The sequence below is a fragment of the Pan troglodytes genome, chromosome 1 (assembly GCF_028858775.2).
Source record: "Pan troglodytes isolate AG18354 chromosome 1, NHGRI_mPanTro3-v2.0_pri, whole genome shotgun sequence".
Taxonomy (NCBI): Eukaryota; Metazoa; Chordata; class Mammalia; order Primates; family Hominidae; genus Pan; species Pan troglodytes.
Window position 1 is genome coordinate 207467401 of NC_072398.2, and position 9783 is coordinate 207477183.

The 9783-nt window shown below is 49.4% G+C and overlaps 1 long non-coding RNA gene across 3 annotated transcripts in view; it reads right to left on the reverse strand.

Annotated features, from left to right (window-relative positions):
- Positions 1-9177, reverse strand: part of LOC134809315 (uncharacterized) — a 34285-nt gene extending 25108 nt beyond the window's left edge. For 2 of the 3 annotated variants that reach the window (XR_010154731.1, XR_010154730.1), the window contains exon 1: positions 8971-9177. This is a non-coding gene — a long non-coding RNA (uncharacterized LOC134809315). Of the gene's footprint in view, positions 1-3405; positions 3737-8970 lie in introns of those variants that run through there. The other variant, XR_010154732.1, reaches the window with a different exon arrangement.
- Positions 9178-9783: the final 606 nt, after the last annotated feature.

Here is a 9783-nt window from a genome sequence, read left to right on the forward strand (position 1 = left end):
GAAGGCCATGCTACGCCGGGCTGCTTCCCAAATGGGCTGAAACAAGTCCTCTTGCCCTGAAGAACCGCCTGTCCCCTCTCCCGCCCACTCATCGCGCTCCGTGGAGTGAGGCAGGAAAGGGTGATTGGCTCACAGCAGCAGCATAGCTCTTAGTAAACCTGACTTGGGAGAAAGGCCTGGCTCCAGCTCCTAGCCCAAGTGTCAGAGCCTGGGTCCCAGCACTGGCTCGATGCCCTCTTTTGCTGTGCAACCGTGGCCATGTAACTTCACCTCTCTGAGCCCCAGCTTTGTCATTTGTGAAAGGGAGCTAACTGTTTCTACCTCTCAGGGTTATGAGGATTTGACAGACACATGGAAAGTGCCTGGCACTTCATTCTTGCTCCATAAATGAGAGCTCTCAAAAGTCTGGCTCATTTTTTAGCTCAGTAAAAGCTATCTTTTATAGTCTTTAATAAAATGGGGCTGGCCGGGTGTGGTGGCTCACGCCTGTAATCCCAGCACTTTGGGAGGCTGAGGCGGGTGGATCACGAGGTCAGGAGATCGAGACCATCCTGGATAACATGGTGAAACCCCATCTCTACTAAAAAAAATACAAAAAAATTAGCTGGGTGTGGTGGCAGGCACCTGTAGTCCCAGCTACTCAGGAAGCTGAAGCAGGAGAATGGCGTGAACCCAGGAGGCGGAGATTGCAGTGAGCCAAGATCACACCACTGCACTCCAGCCTGGGCGACAGAGTGAGACTCTTGTCTCAAAAAATAATAATAATAAATAAAATGGGCTATGGTCTATGTGCCTTACGTAATTAATAGACTTTATTGCTTTTTGATGTATCTGTTAATCCAATAAAGGTGTTTGTCTTCTAACACTATTTTATTTCATATTTTATTCATATTTTACAATGTCTGGGCAAGTCAATGAAGCCCACTGAACCTCAGTTTCCTTATTTCTAAAATGAGAAAGAAAAAACCTTCCTCACAAGGTTGTTTGGAGAATTTAACGAGATGGTATATGTGTGTCCAGGAAGTAAGAGATCATTTTTTTTGCAGCCTGTTTTCTCTCACTAGGCTGAATTTCTCAAAGACAGAAGGGAGTTATTTTTATTATTATTATCATTATTTTTAAGACAGGGTCTCACTCTGTCATCCAGGCTGTAGTGCAGTGACACCATCTCAGCTCACTGCAACCTCCACCAACAGGGCTCAGTCGATCCTCTCATGTCAGCCTCCAGAGTAGCTGGGACTACAGGGAGAGAGTTTTATTGACCTCTGTATCCCCAGCATTGAATATGTAGTAATACATTTAATAATAGCAGTGACAGTGACAACAACTTTCATTTACTTAACACTTACCATGTTTGAGGCTCTGTGCTAAGTGCCTCTTAATAGAAGGACAAGTAATAGACATGTAAACAATTTGATTTTCTCTGCTGATGATTTAAACATGAAGGAATTGTTTTACGTTTCCCTTGGGGAAGTTTTGTATTCCATACTGGAGACAAAGTTTATTCTTGGGCCATGTACATTGTTTCGCCAAATCAGTTGGATAAAAATTAGAGCAATCCTTAGTTTACTTATCTATAAAATGGGGCTAATGATTAACTTGACTCATGTAAAGGTGTCCCATAAATTGGACATAAATGACAATGTTTTTTGCTTACTCCTTCCTTTCCTCCCCACGTACACACACCCTTCCTTGGGGAAAAGGCAGTGACTAGGAAGGATTTGAAACTGAGTGGCAGAGAACTGAGTCCCTTCGCCCTTCTGGGATTCTGTTTCTCCTTGGCATAGCGTGGGAGATTTTTCTGGAATATTTTCCTGATTCTGAGACTCTCGAAGGCCTAACTTAAGTCCTGCCTCCCTCAGAAAAATCTCCCTTAATTGCCACAGCACAGAGTCTACTTACACAAATACCACATGCCCCTGTGATCACATGTTGCATATTCCAACTGGATTTAAGTCCTGGAAGATGGGGTTGTTGTGTTAGTGTTTTGATTTCTGTTTTCCCAAGCTCGCACTTTTCTTTTCTCCCCTCACCTCCCGTTCCCTCCCCTCTTTTCTTTCTGAGACAGGGTCTCAATCTGTCACCCAGGCTGGAGTGCAGTGGTGCAGTCATAGCTTACTGTAGCTTCAAACCCCTGGGCTCAAGAGATCCTCCCACCTCAGCCTCCTAAGTCTGAGACTGCAGGTGCACACCACCATACCCAGCTACTTTAAAAAAAAATTTGTAGAGATTGGGAGGTCTTGCTGTGTTACCCAGGCTGGTCTTGAGCTCCTGACCTTGTGATCCTCCTGCCTCAGCCTCCTACAGTGCTTGGATTACAGGTATGAGCCACTGTGCTCGGCCAAGTACTTTTTTTTTTTTTTGAGACAGAGTCTTGCTCTGTCACCAGGCTAGACTGCAGTGGCGTGATCTCAGCTTACTCCAACCTCTACCTCCCAGGTTCAAGCAATTCTCCTGCCTCAGCATCCGGAGTAGCTGGGACTATAGGCACCTGCCACCACGCCCAGGAAATTTATTTATTTATTTTTTAAATGGAGTCTCTCTCTGTTGCCTAGGCTGGAGTGTAGTGGCGGAATCTCAACTCACTGCAAGCTCTGCCTCCTGGGTTCACACCATTCTCCTGCCTCAGCCTCCCGAGTAGCTGGGACTACAGGCACCTGCCACCACGCCTGGCTATTTTTTTTTTGTATTTTTAGTACAGACGGGGTTTCACCGTGTTAGCCAGGATGGTCTCGATCTCCTGGCCTTGTGATCTGCCTGCCTTGGCCTCCCAAGGTGCTGGGATTACAGGTGTGAGCCACCACGCCTGGCCATGCCCAGTAATGTTTTTTGTATTTTTAGTTAGGGTTTCACCACATTGGCCAGGCTAGTCTCAAACTCTTGACCTCATGATCTGCCCACCTCGGTCTCCCAAAGTGCTGGGATTACAGACATGAGCCACCGCGCCTGGCCAGGTACTTCCTTTTCTTTGGAGGCAGGGCGGGTCTCACTATGTTGCCCAAGCGGGTCTTGAATCCAGGACTCAAGGGATCCTCCCACCTCAGCTTCCTGAGTAGCTTTCATCCTTTATAAGCCTTTCAAAGTCTCCAAGTCATAGATGGAGCAGCTGAGACCCAGAAATAAGAAGGGCCTTGTCTAAGGCCACAGAGTGGGTACAGAGCCAGTCCCACATCCCAGGACCCCATCAACCCACCTGAGCTTAGGAACTCTCTGAGCATTTTCTTGGCACTAGGCTTTGTGCTCATTGCTTCCTCACACCAATTTTATAAAGTGGGTGTTGTCCCACTTTCGCGATAAGGACACGGGGACTCAGGAAGGTAAAATAACTTGCCCAAGTCACACAGCTAGCAAGGGACAGAATCATGACATGACTATCTGACTCCAAAATGCATGCTTTTTAAATACCTGGAGGCCTCTGCAGTTTGGCTGTTTTGGAGCCTCAGATTTGCTTGAGTTGCTCAGCGGACAGCCTCTCTTGAGTTGCTGTAGCAGTAGTGTTGTACCCCAAAGCAAGCAGTCGGTTACCAAGGCTGATCCCTGTGCCCAACTCCTTCTGTCCCAGCAGCTGGGGTCCAGGGGTTCACAGAGCAGGCACTCATGGCCCCTGCTCTAGAAATGATCTGCGTGGCATGCCGCCCCATCCCCAAAGCCCATTGTCTCCCCAGGAGACAATATGGAGAAAGGACCCAGCCTAGTGGGCTGCCTGTATCCATCTGTAACCATGGAAACCCCTTAGGGAGACAATTCCAAAACCCTCCTTGCCACCTCCCACCTTGCAGCTGTGGCTCCAGGAGCCCAGCCTCCAGCAGGAGAGGAATTACTGATAATTGCTGCTCCCCCAGCACTGCCACCACCAAATGGGACACAGCTGGGCCTCCCTCCACAGGGATCTCCCCCACCCTCCCAGTCCTAGAATTGGTGTTGGTAAAGGGGCCTTAGATGGGTTTAAGGCCTAAGCTGTATTTCTTTTGCAAGAGTCAAAAGATCCTTGTAGTTCCGTACTGGTGAGATCTGTCCTTGATCCCACATTTGGGCACAGAGATAAAAGGGCCCAGCACAATTCTTAACCGTTGAATGGTCAACCAGTCACCTGGGAAGGGCTTAGGTCTTCAGTGCATGACTCCCCTCTGGCGGCCAGTTGCTGCATTTGTCAGAGAGGAACAAAAATGATGACCTCTTTTCCTGGGTATTTACTGTGATCCAGATACACACACATATTAGATCTAATCCTTACTACCTCTCGGTGAGGGGGGGGTCTTCTTGTCCTACTTGCACATGCTAAAGCCAAGGTGTCCAGAGAATATCCAGAGGAAGGATGACAAAGTGGTTGAGAGGGTGTACCTGGACAGCCCTGGCTCAAAACCACCTCTACTGTCACCAGCCCTGTGGCCTTGGGCAAGTTACGTAAATGCTCAGAGTCTCAGTTTCTTCATCTATAAAATGGGGGTGATGATATTACACATCTCATGGGGATGATATGAGGATCATATGCATGAAAGTTTATGAGCCTTCAGAAAGGTGACCCACACATAGTAAATAAAATTCAGGGCCCTGACACACAAGCTGTCCTTCAGGCATAATCATCGAACTACTCCTGGGCTCAGTTCCTTCATCTGTTCTGTGGGGCTAATGGTGGCTTCCTCATAGGGCTGTTGTGATAATTAAGCAGATCGGGCATGAATGTGCTTGCTTTGCAACTATTAGCTTTTTTTTTTTTTTTTTTTTTTTTAGACAGGGTTTCCCTCTGTCATCCAGGCTGGAATGCAGTGACACAATCACAGCTCATTGAAGCCATGACCTCCTGGGCTCAAGAGATCCTCCAGTCTCAGCCTCTTGAGGAGCTGTGACTACAGGCATATACCACTACGCCCAGCTAATTTTTAAATATTTTTGTAAAGACAGAGTCTCGCCATGTAGCCTAGGCTGGCCTTGAACTCCTGGACTCAAGCCATCCTCCCGCCTTGGCCTCTCAAAGTGCAGGGATTATAGGAGTGAGCCACTGTGCCCGACTTCTTAGCATCACTTTTGATCTGCTTGTTTGGGGAGGAATAATCACAGGGGTGGGGCAGTGTATGGGGCAGGGGGTGGGGGAGAGCAGTGGTGGGGGAGGTGGGTTAGAAAGTGAATTATAGGCTAGGTATGGTGGCTCACTCTTGTAATCCCAGCATTTTGGGAGGCTGAGGTGGGAGGATTGCTTGAATGTAGGAGTTCAAGACCAGCCTGGGCAACATAGCAAGACTCTATCTCTAAAAAAAGAAAAATAAAGGAAAGAGAATAGGGAGAGATGGAGGGGAGGGAGTGGGAGGAAAAAAGTGAGTAATGTCTCTCTTCATGAGCCTGGAGGAGGTACATGAGAATTCTGGCTCCTGTGACTACCTCTTTGGCCTCATAAGGCCCCCAACTCACCATTTCCCCCCAAGCAGAGTTACAGAGGGACTCTGACAGTGGCCAGAGACTTTCTTGGAAAGTCTCTTGGAAAGGGATTGTGAGTGATCTTGCACCTATTCCAAAAAACCTTTCATTGGCCAGGCCGCATGGCTCACGCCTGTAATCCCAGCACTTTGGAAGGCCGAGGCAGGCGGATCACCTGAGGTCAAGAGTTCAAGACCAGCCTGGCCAATGTGGTGAAACTGTCTCTACTAAAAATACAAATTAGCCAGGCGCACTGGCTCATGCCTGTAATTCCAGCACTTTGGGAGGCCGAGGTGGGCAGATCACCTGAGATCGGGAGTTTGAGACCAGCCTGACCAACATGGAGAAACCCCATCTCCACTAAAAATACAAAATTAACCAGGTGTGGTGGTGCGTGACTGTAATCCCAGCTACTCGGGAGGCTGCAGCAGGAGAATCACTTGAACCTGTGGGAGGCGGAGGTTGCAGTGAGCCAAGATTGGACCACTGCATTCCAGTCTGGGCGACAGAGCAAGACTCCATCTCAAAACAAACAAAAAAACCTTTTGTTGAGTTTAGTTCAATAAGCAATTCTTGTGCTTGTACTCTGCAGTGGGTACCATGCTGGATATTGGGGTGTGAAAATTAAAAAGACAAGGAGAAGCTTAAATCTGGGGGTGGGGTGGGGAGGAAGAACATGAAAACAACTGTAATTACAATTGCAAAACGATGATAGAAGGCCGGCGTGGTGGCTCACCCCTGTGATCCCAGCGCCTTGGGAGGCCAAGGCAGATCACTTGATTCCAGGAGTTCAAGACCAGTCTGGGCCACATGGTGAAACCCCTTCTCTACAAAAACAAACAAACGGGTCGGGCGCGGTGTCTCACGCCTGTAATCCCAGCACTTTGGGAGGCTGAGGCGGGCAGATCACGAGTCAGGAGATCGAGACCATCCTGGCCAACATGGTGAAACCCCATCTCTACTAAAAATACAAAAAATTAGCTGGGCATGGTGGCGGGCACCTGTAGTTCCAGCTACTCGGGAGGCTGAGGCAGGAGAATGGCGTGAACCTGGGAGGCGGAGCTTGCAGTGAGCTGAGATCGCGCCACTGCATTCAAGCCCGGGTGACAGAGCAAGACTCCGCCTCAAACAAACATACAGACAAAAACAATGATAGATTGAGATTCCTAACAAGACGTGGGGTGCAGGGCTCAGGGTCAGCTTCCAAAAGATGGCTGGCATAATCTACCACCACCCCAACTGTGGCCAACACCAAAACCACCTCGATTTCAAAACTGAATGTCTTGCTTATTTCAAAAGAGATCTGGGCTGGGTGTGGTGGCTCACGCCTGTAATCTCAGCATGTTGGGAGGTTGAGGCAGGTGGATCACTTAAGGTCAGGAGTTCAAGACCAGCCTGGCCAACATGGTGAAACCCTGTTTCTACTAAAAAGAAAAAAAAAAACCACAAAAATTAGCTGGGCGTAGCGGTGGATGCCTGTAGTCCCAGCTACTCAGGAGGCTGAAGCACAAGAATTGCTTGAACCCAGCAGGTGGAGGTTGCAGTGAGCCAAGATCACTCCACTGCATTCCAGCCTGGGTGACAGAGCGAGACCCTGTCTCAAAAAAAAAAAAAAAAAAAAAAAAAGAGTTCTGGCCGGGCACGGTGGCTCACGCCTGTAATCCCAGCACTTTAGGAGGCCGAGGCGGGTGGATCATTTGAGGTCAGGAGTTCGAGACCAGCCTGGCTAACACGGTGAAACCCCGTCACTACTAAAAAATAAAAAATAAAAAATAAATTAGCCAGGCGTGGTGGCAGGCACCTGTAGTCCCAGCTACTCGGGAGGCTGAGGCAGGAGAATGGCGTGAACCCGGGAGGCAGAGCTTGCAGCGAGCTGAGATTGCGCCACTGCACTCCAGCCTGGGCTGCAGAGTGAGACTCCATCTCAAAACAAAAAAAAGAGTTCTGAGTCATTTTTCAATGTTAGCAATTGAGCTGGCTTCATTTTTTTTTTTTTTGAGACGGAGTTTCGCTCTGTCGCCCAGGCTGGAGTGCAGTGGCACGATCTCGGCTCACTGCAAGCTCCGCCTCCCGGATTCACGCCATTCTCCTACCTCAGCCTCCTGAGTAGCTGGGACTACATGCGCCCGCTACCACGCCCAGCTAATTTTTTGTAATTTTAGTAGAGACGGGGTTTCACCGTGTTAGCCAGGATGGTCTCGATCTCCTGACCTCGTGATCCGCCCGCCTTGGCCTCCCAAAGTGCTAGGATTACAGGCATGTGAGCTGGATTCCTAATTTTGTCCCAGGTTTCTGTTCTCTTAGCCTGAGGAGTTAAAAATGCACCCTTTTAAAATTGAGTGCTGTTTAAGATCACGTGGGGGATATGGGGGTACACAGCATTCTCAATGATTTATTTATCTGGTTTAAGAAAGAAAAGAAGGAAGAAACTTCTATCTGAGAGCAGAACAGTTTTTTCTGGTGGAAGAGATGGAGAGAGACATGTCAAGCAGGGAGAACAGCATGGGCAATAGAGAGAGCTGAGAGGTCAGAGGGGGAGTTAGGAAGAGTGTGTTGGATTAGAACGTAAGGGGGCCGGGTGCAGTGGCTCACGCCTGTAATCCTAGCACTTTGAGAGGCCAAGGCAAGTGGATCATTTGAGGTCAGGAGTTTGAGACCAGCCTGGCCAACATGGTAAAACTCGTCTCTACTAAGAATATAAAATTAGCTGGGCAGTAGTGGTGCGTGCCTGTAATCCCAGCTACTTGGGAGGCTGAGGCAGGAGAATCGCTTGAGCCTGGGAGGCAGAGGTTGCAATAAGCAGAGATTGTGCCACTGCACTTCAGCCGGGGTGAGAGGGTGAGAGCCTGTCTCAAAAAAAAACAAAAACAAAAACAAAAAAACAACCTAAGGCCCATGTGTGAAGGGTCTGAAGATCGGAGGGACCTGGTGGTGGGGGTGGCTGGGCCGTGGTGGGGAGCTAGTTGCCAGACCTTGAGCTAGAGAGAGACAAGGTCAGGTGTGTGTGTTAAAGGGATCCCTCAGGAAAAGGAGGGAATAAACTGACAATTACAGGAATTATAGGGGCGGATCACGAGGTCAGGAGATCGAGACCATCCTGGCTAACATGGTGAAACCCCGTCTCTACTAAAAATGCAAAAGAAATTAGCCGGGCGTGGTGGCGGGCGCCTGTAGTCCCAGCTACACGGGAGGCTGAGGCAAGAGAATGCCGTGAACCCGGGAGGCGGAGCTTGCAGTGAGCCGAGATCGCGCCACGGGACTCCAGCCTGGGCGACAGAACGAGACTCCGTCTCAAAAAAAAAAAAAAAAAAAAAGAAAGAAATTATAGGTGGCATTTCCCCAAGAGGCGCTAAGCAGCTCTGCTGGGACCTGACTCCCGCATGGGATGTCCCTCTTCCCGCATGGGATCACCTCCACGGGACCCAACATCTGTGAAAAGCATTCCCAGGGCCTACAAACATCTGGAAAGAATCTGGCCAGTCTAGTAGCCCTGTCCTCAGCGGGGCTGCTTCTTTCACATCCTGTTTCTCCTCCCCAAGCCCATAGCGGGTGAGTTACCTTGATGAGAAGATAAGACGCCTCGCAGGCTTTGGCAGGTGCCAGAGTTCACCTCTAGGTGGCAGCCTTCACCTTTCAGCCCCACCAGCTTCCAGCCAAAGGTCTCAGAGAAGGAAAAGGAACTAACGAAGACGCAGGGGGACCCACCAGGCGCCGCAGGCACATTTACTGAGCTGCAGAGCCACCATCTCAGGCGCACTTCATTCTCTCCACGTCACAACTGAGAGACGTGAAGTCACTGGTCCAAAGTCACACAGATGGGTGGCAATTGGCTTCTCTGAGCCTCATGTTCTTCATCTGTACAGAGACTGACCCATTCCCAGCAATCACTAATCTACTTTTTTTTTTTTCCTGAGACAGAGTCTTGCTCTGTCACCCAGGCTGGAGTGCAGTGGCGTGATCTCGGCTCACTGCAGCCTCTACCTCCCGGGTTCATACAATTCTCCTGCCTCAGCCTCCCAAGTAGCTGGGATTACAGGCATGCGCTACCATGCCTGGCTAATTATTGTATTTTTAGTAGAGACATGGTTTCACCATGTTGGCCAGGCTGGTCTCGAACTCTTGACCTCAAGTGATCCACCCACCTCAGCCTTCCAAGGTGCTGGGATTACAGGTGGTGGGATTGAGCCACTGTGCCTGGCCTTTTTTTTTTTTTTTTTTTTTTGAGACAAAGTCTCACTCTCGCCCAGGCTGGAGTGCAGTAGCACGATCTCGGCTCACTGCAACCTCCACCTCCCGGTTCAAGCGATTCTCCTGCCTCAGCCTCCCAAAGTGCTGGGATTACAGGTGCCTGCCACCACGCCCAGCTAATTT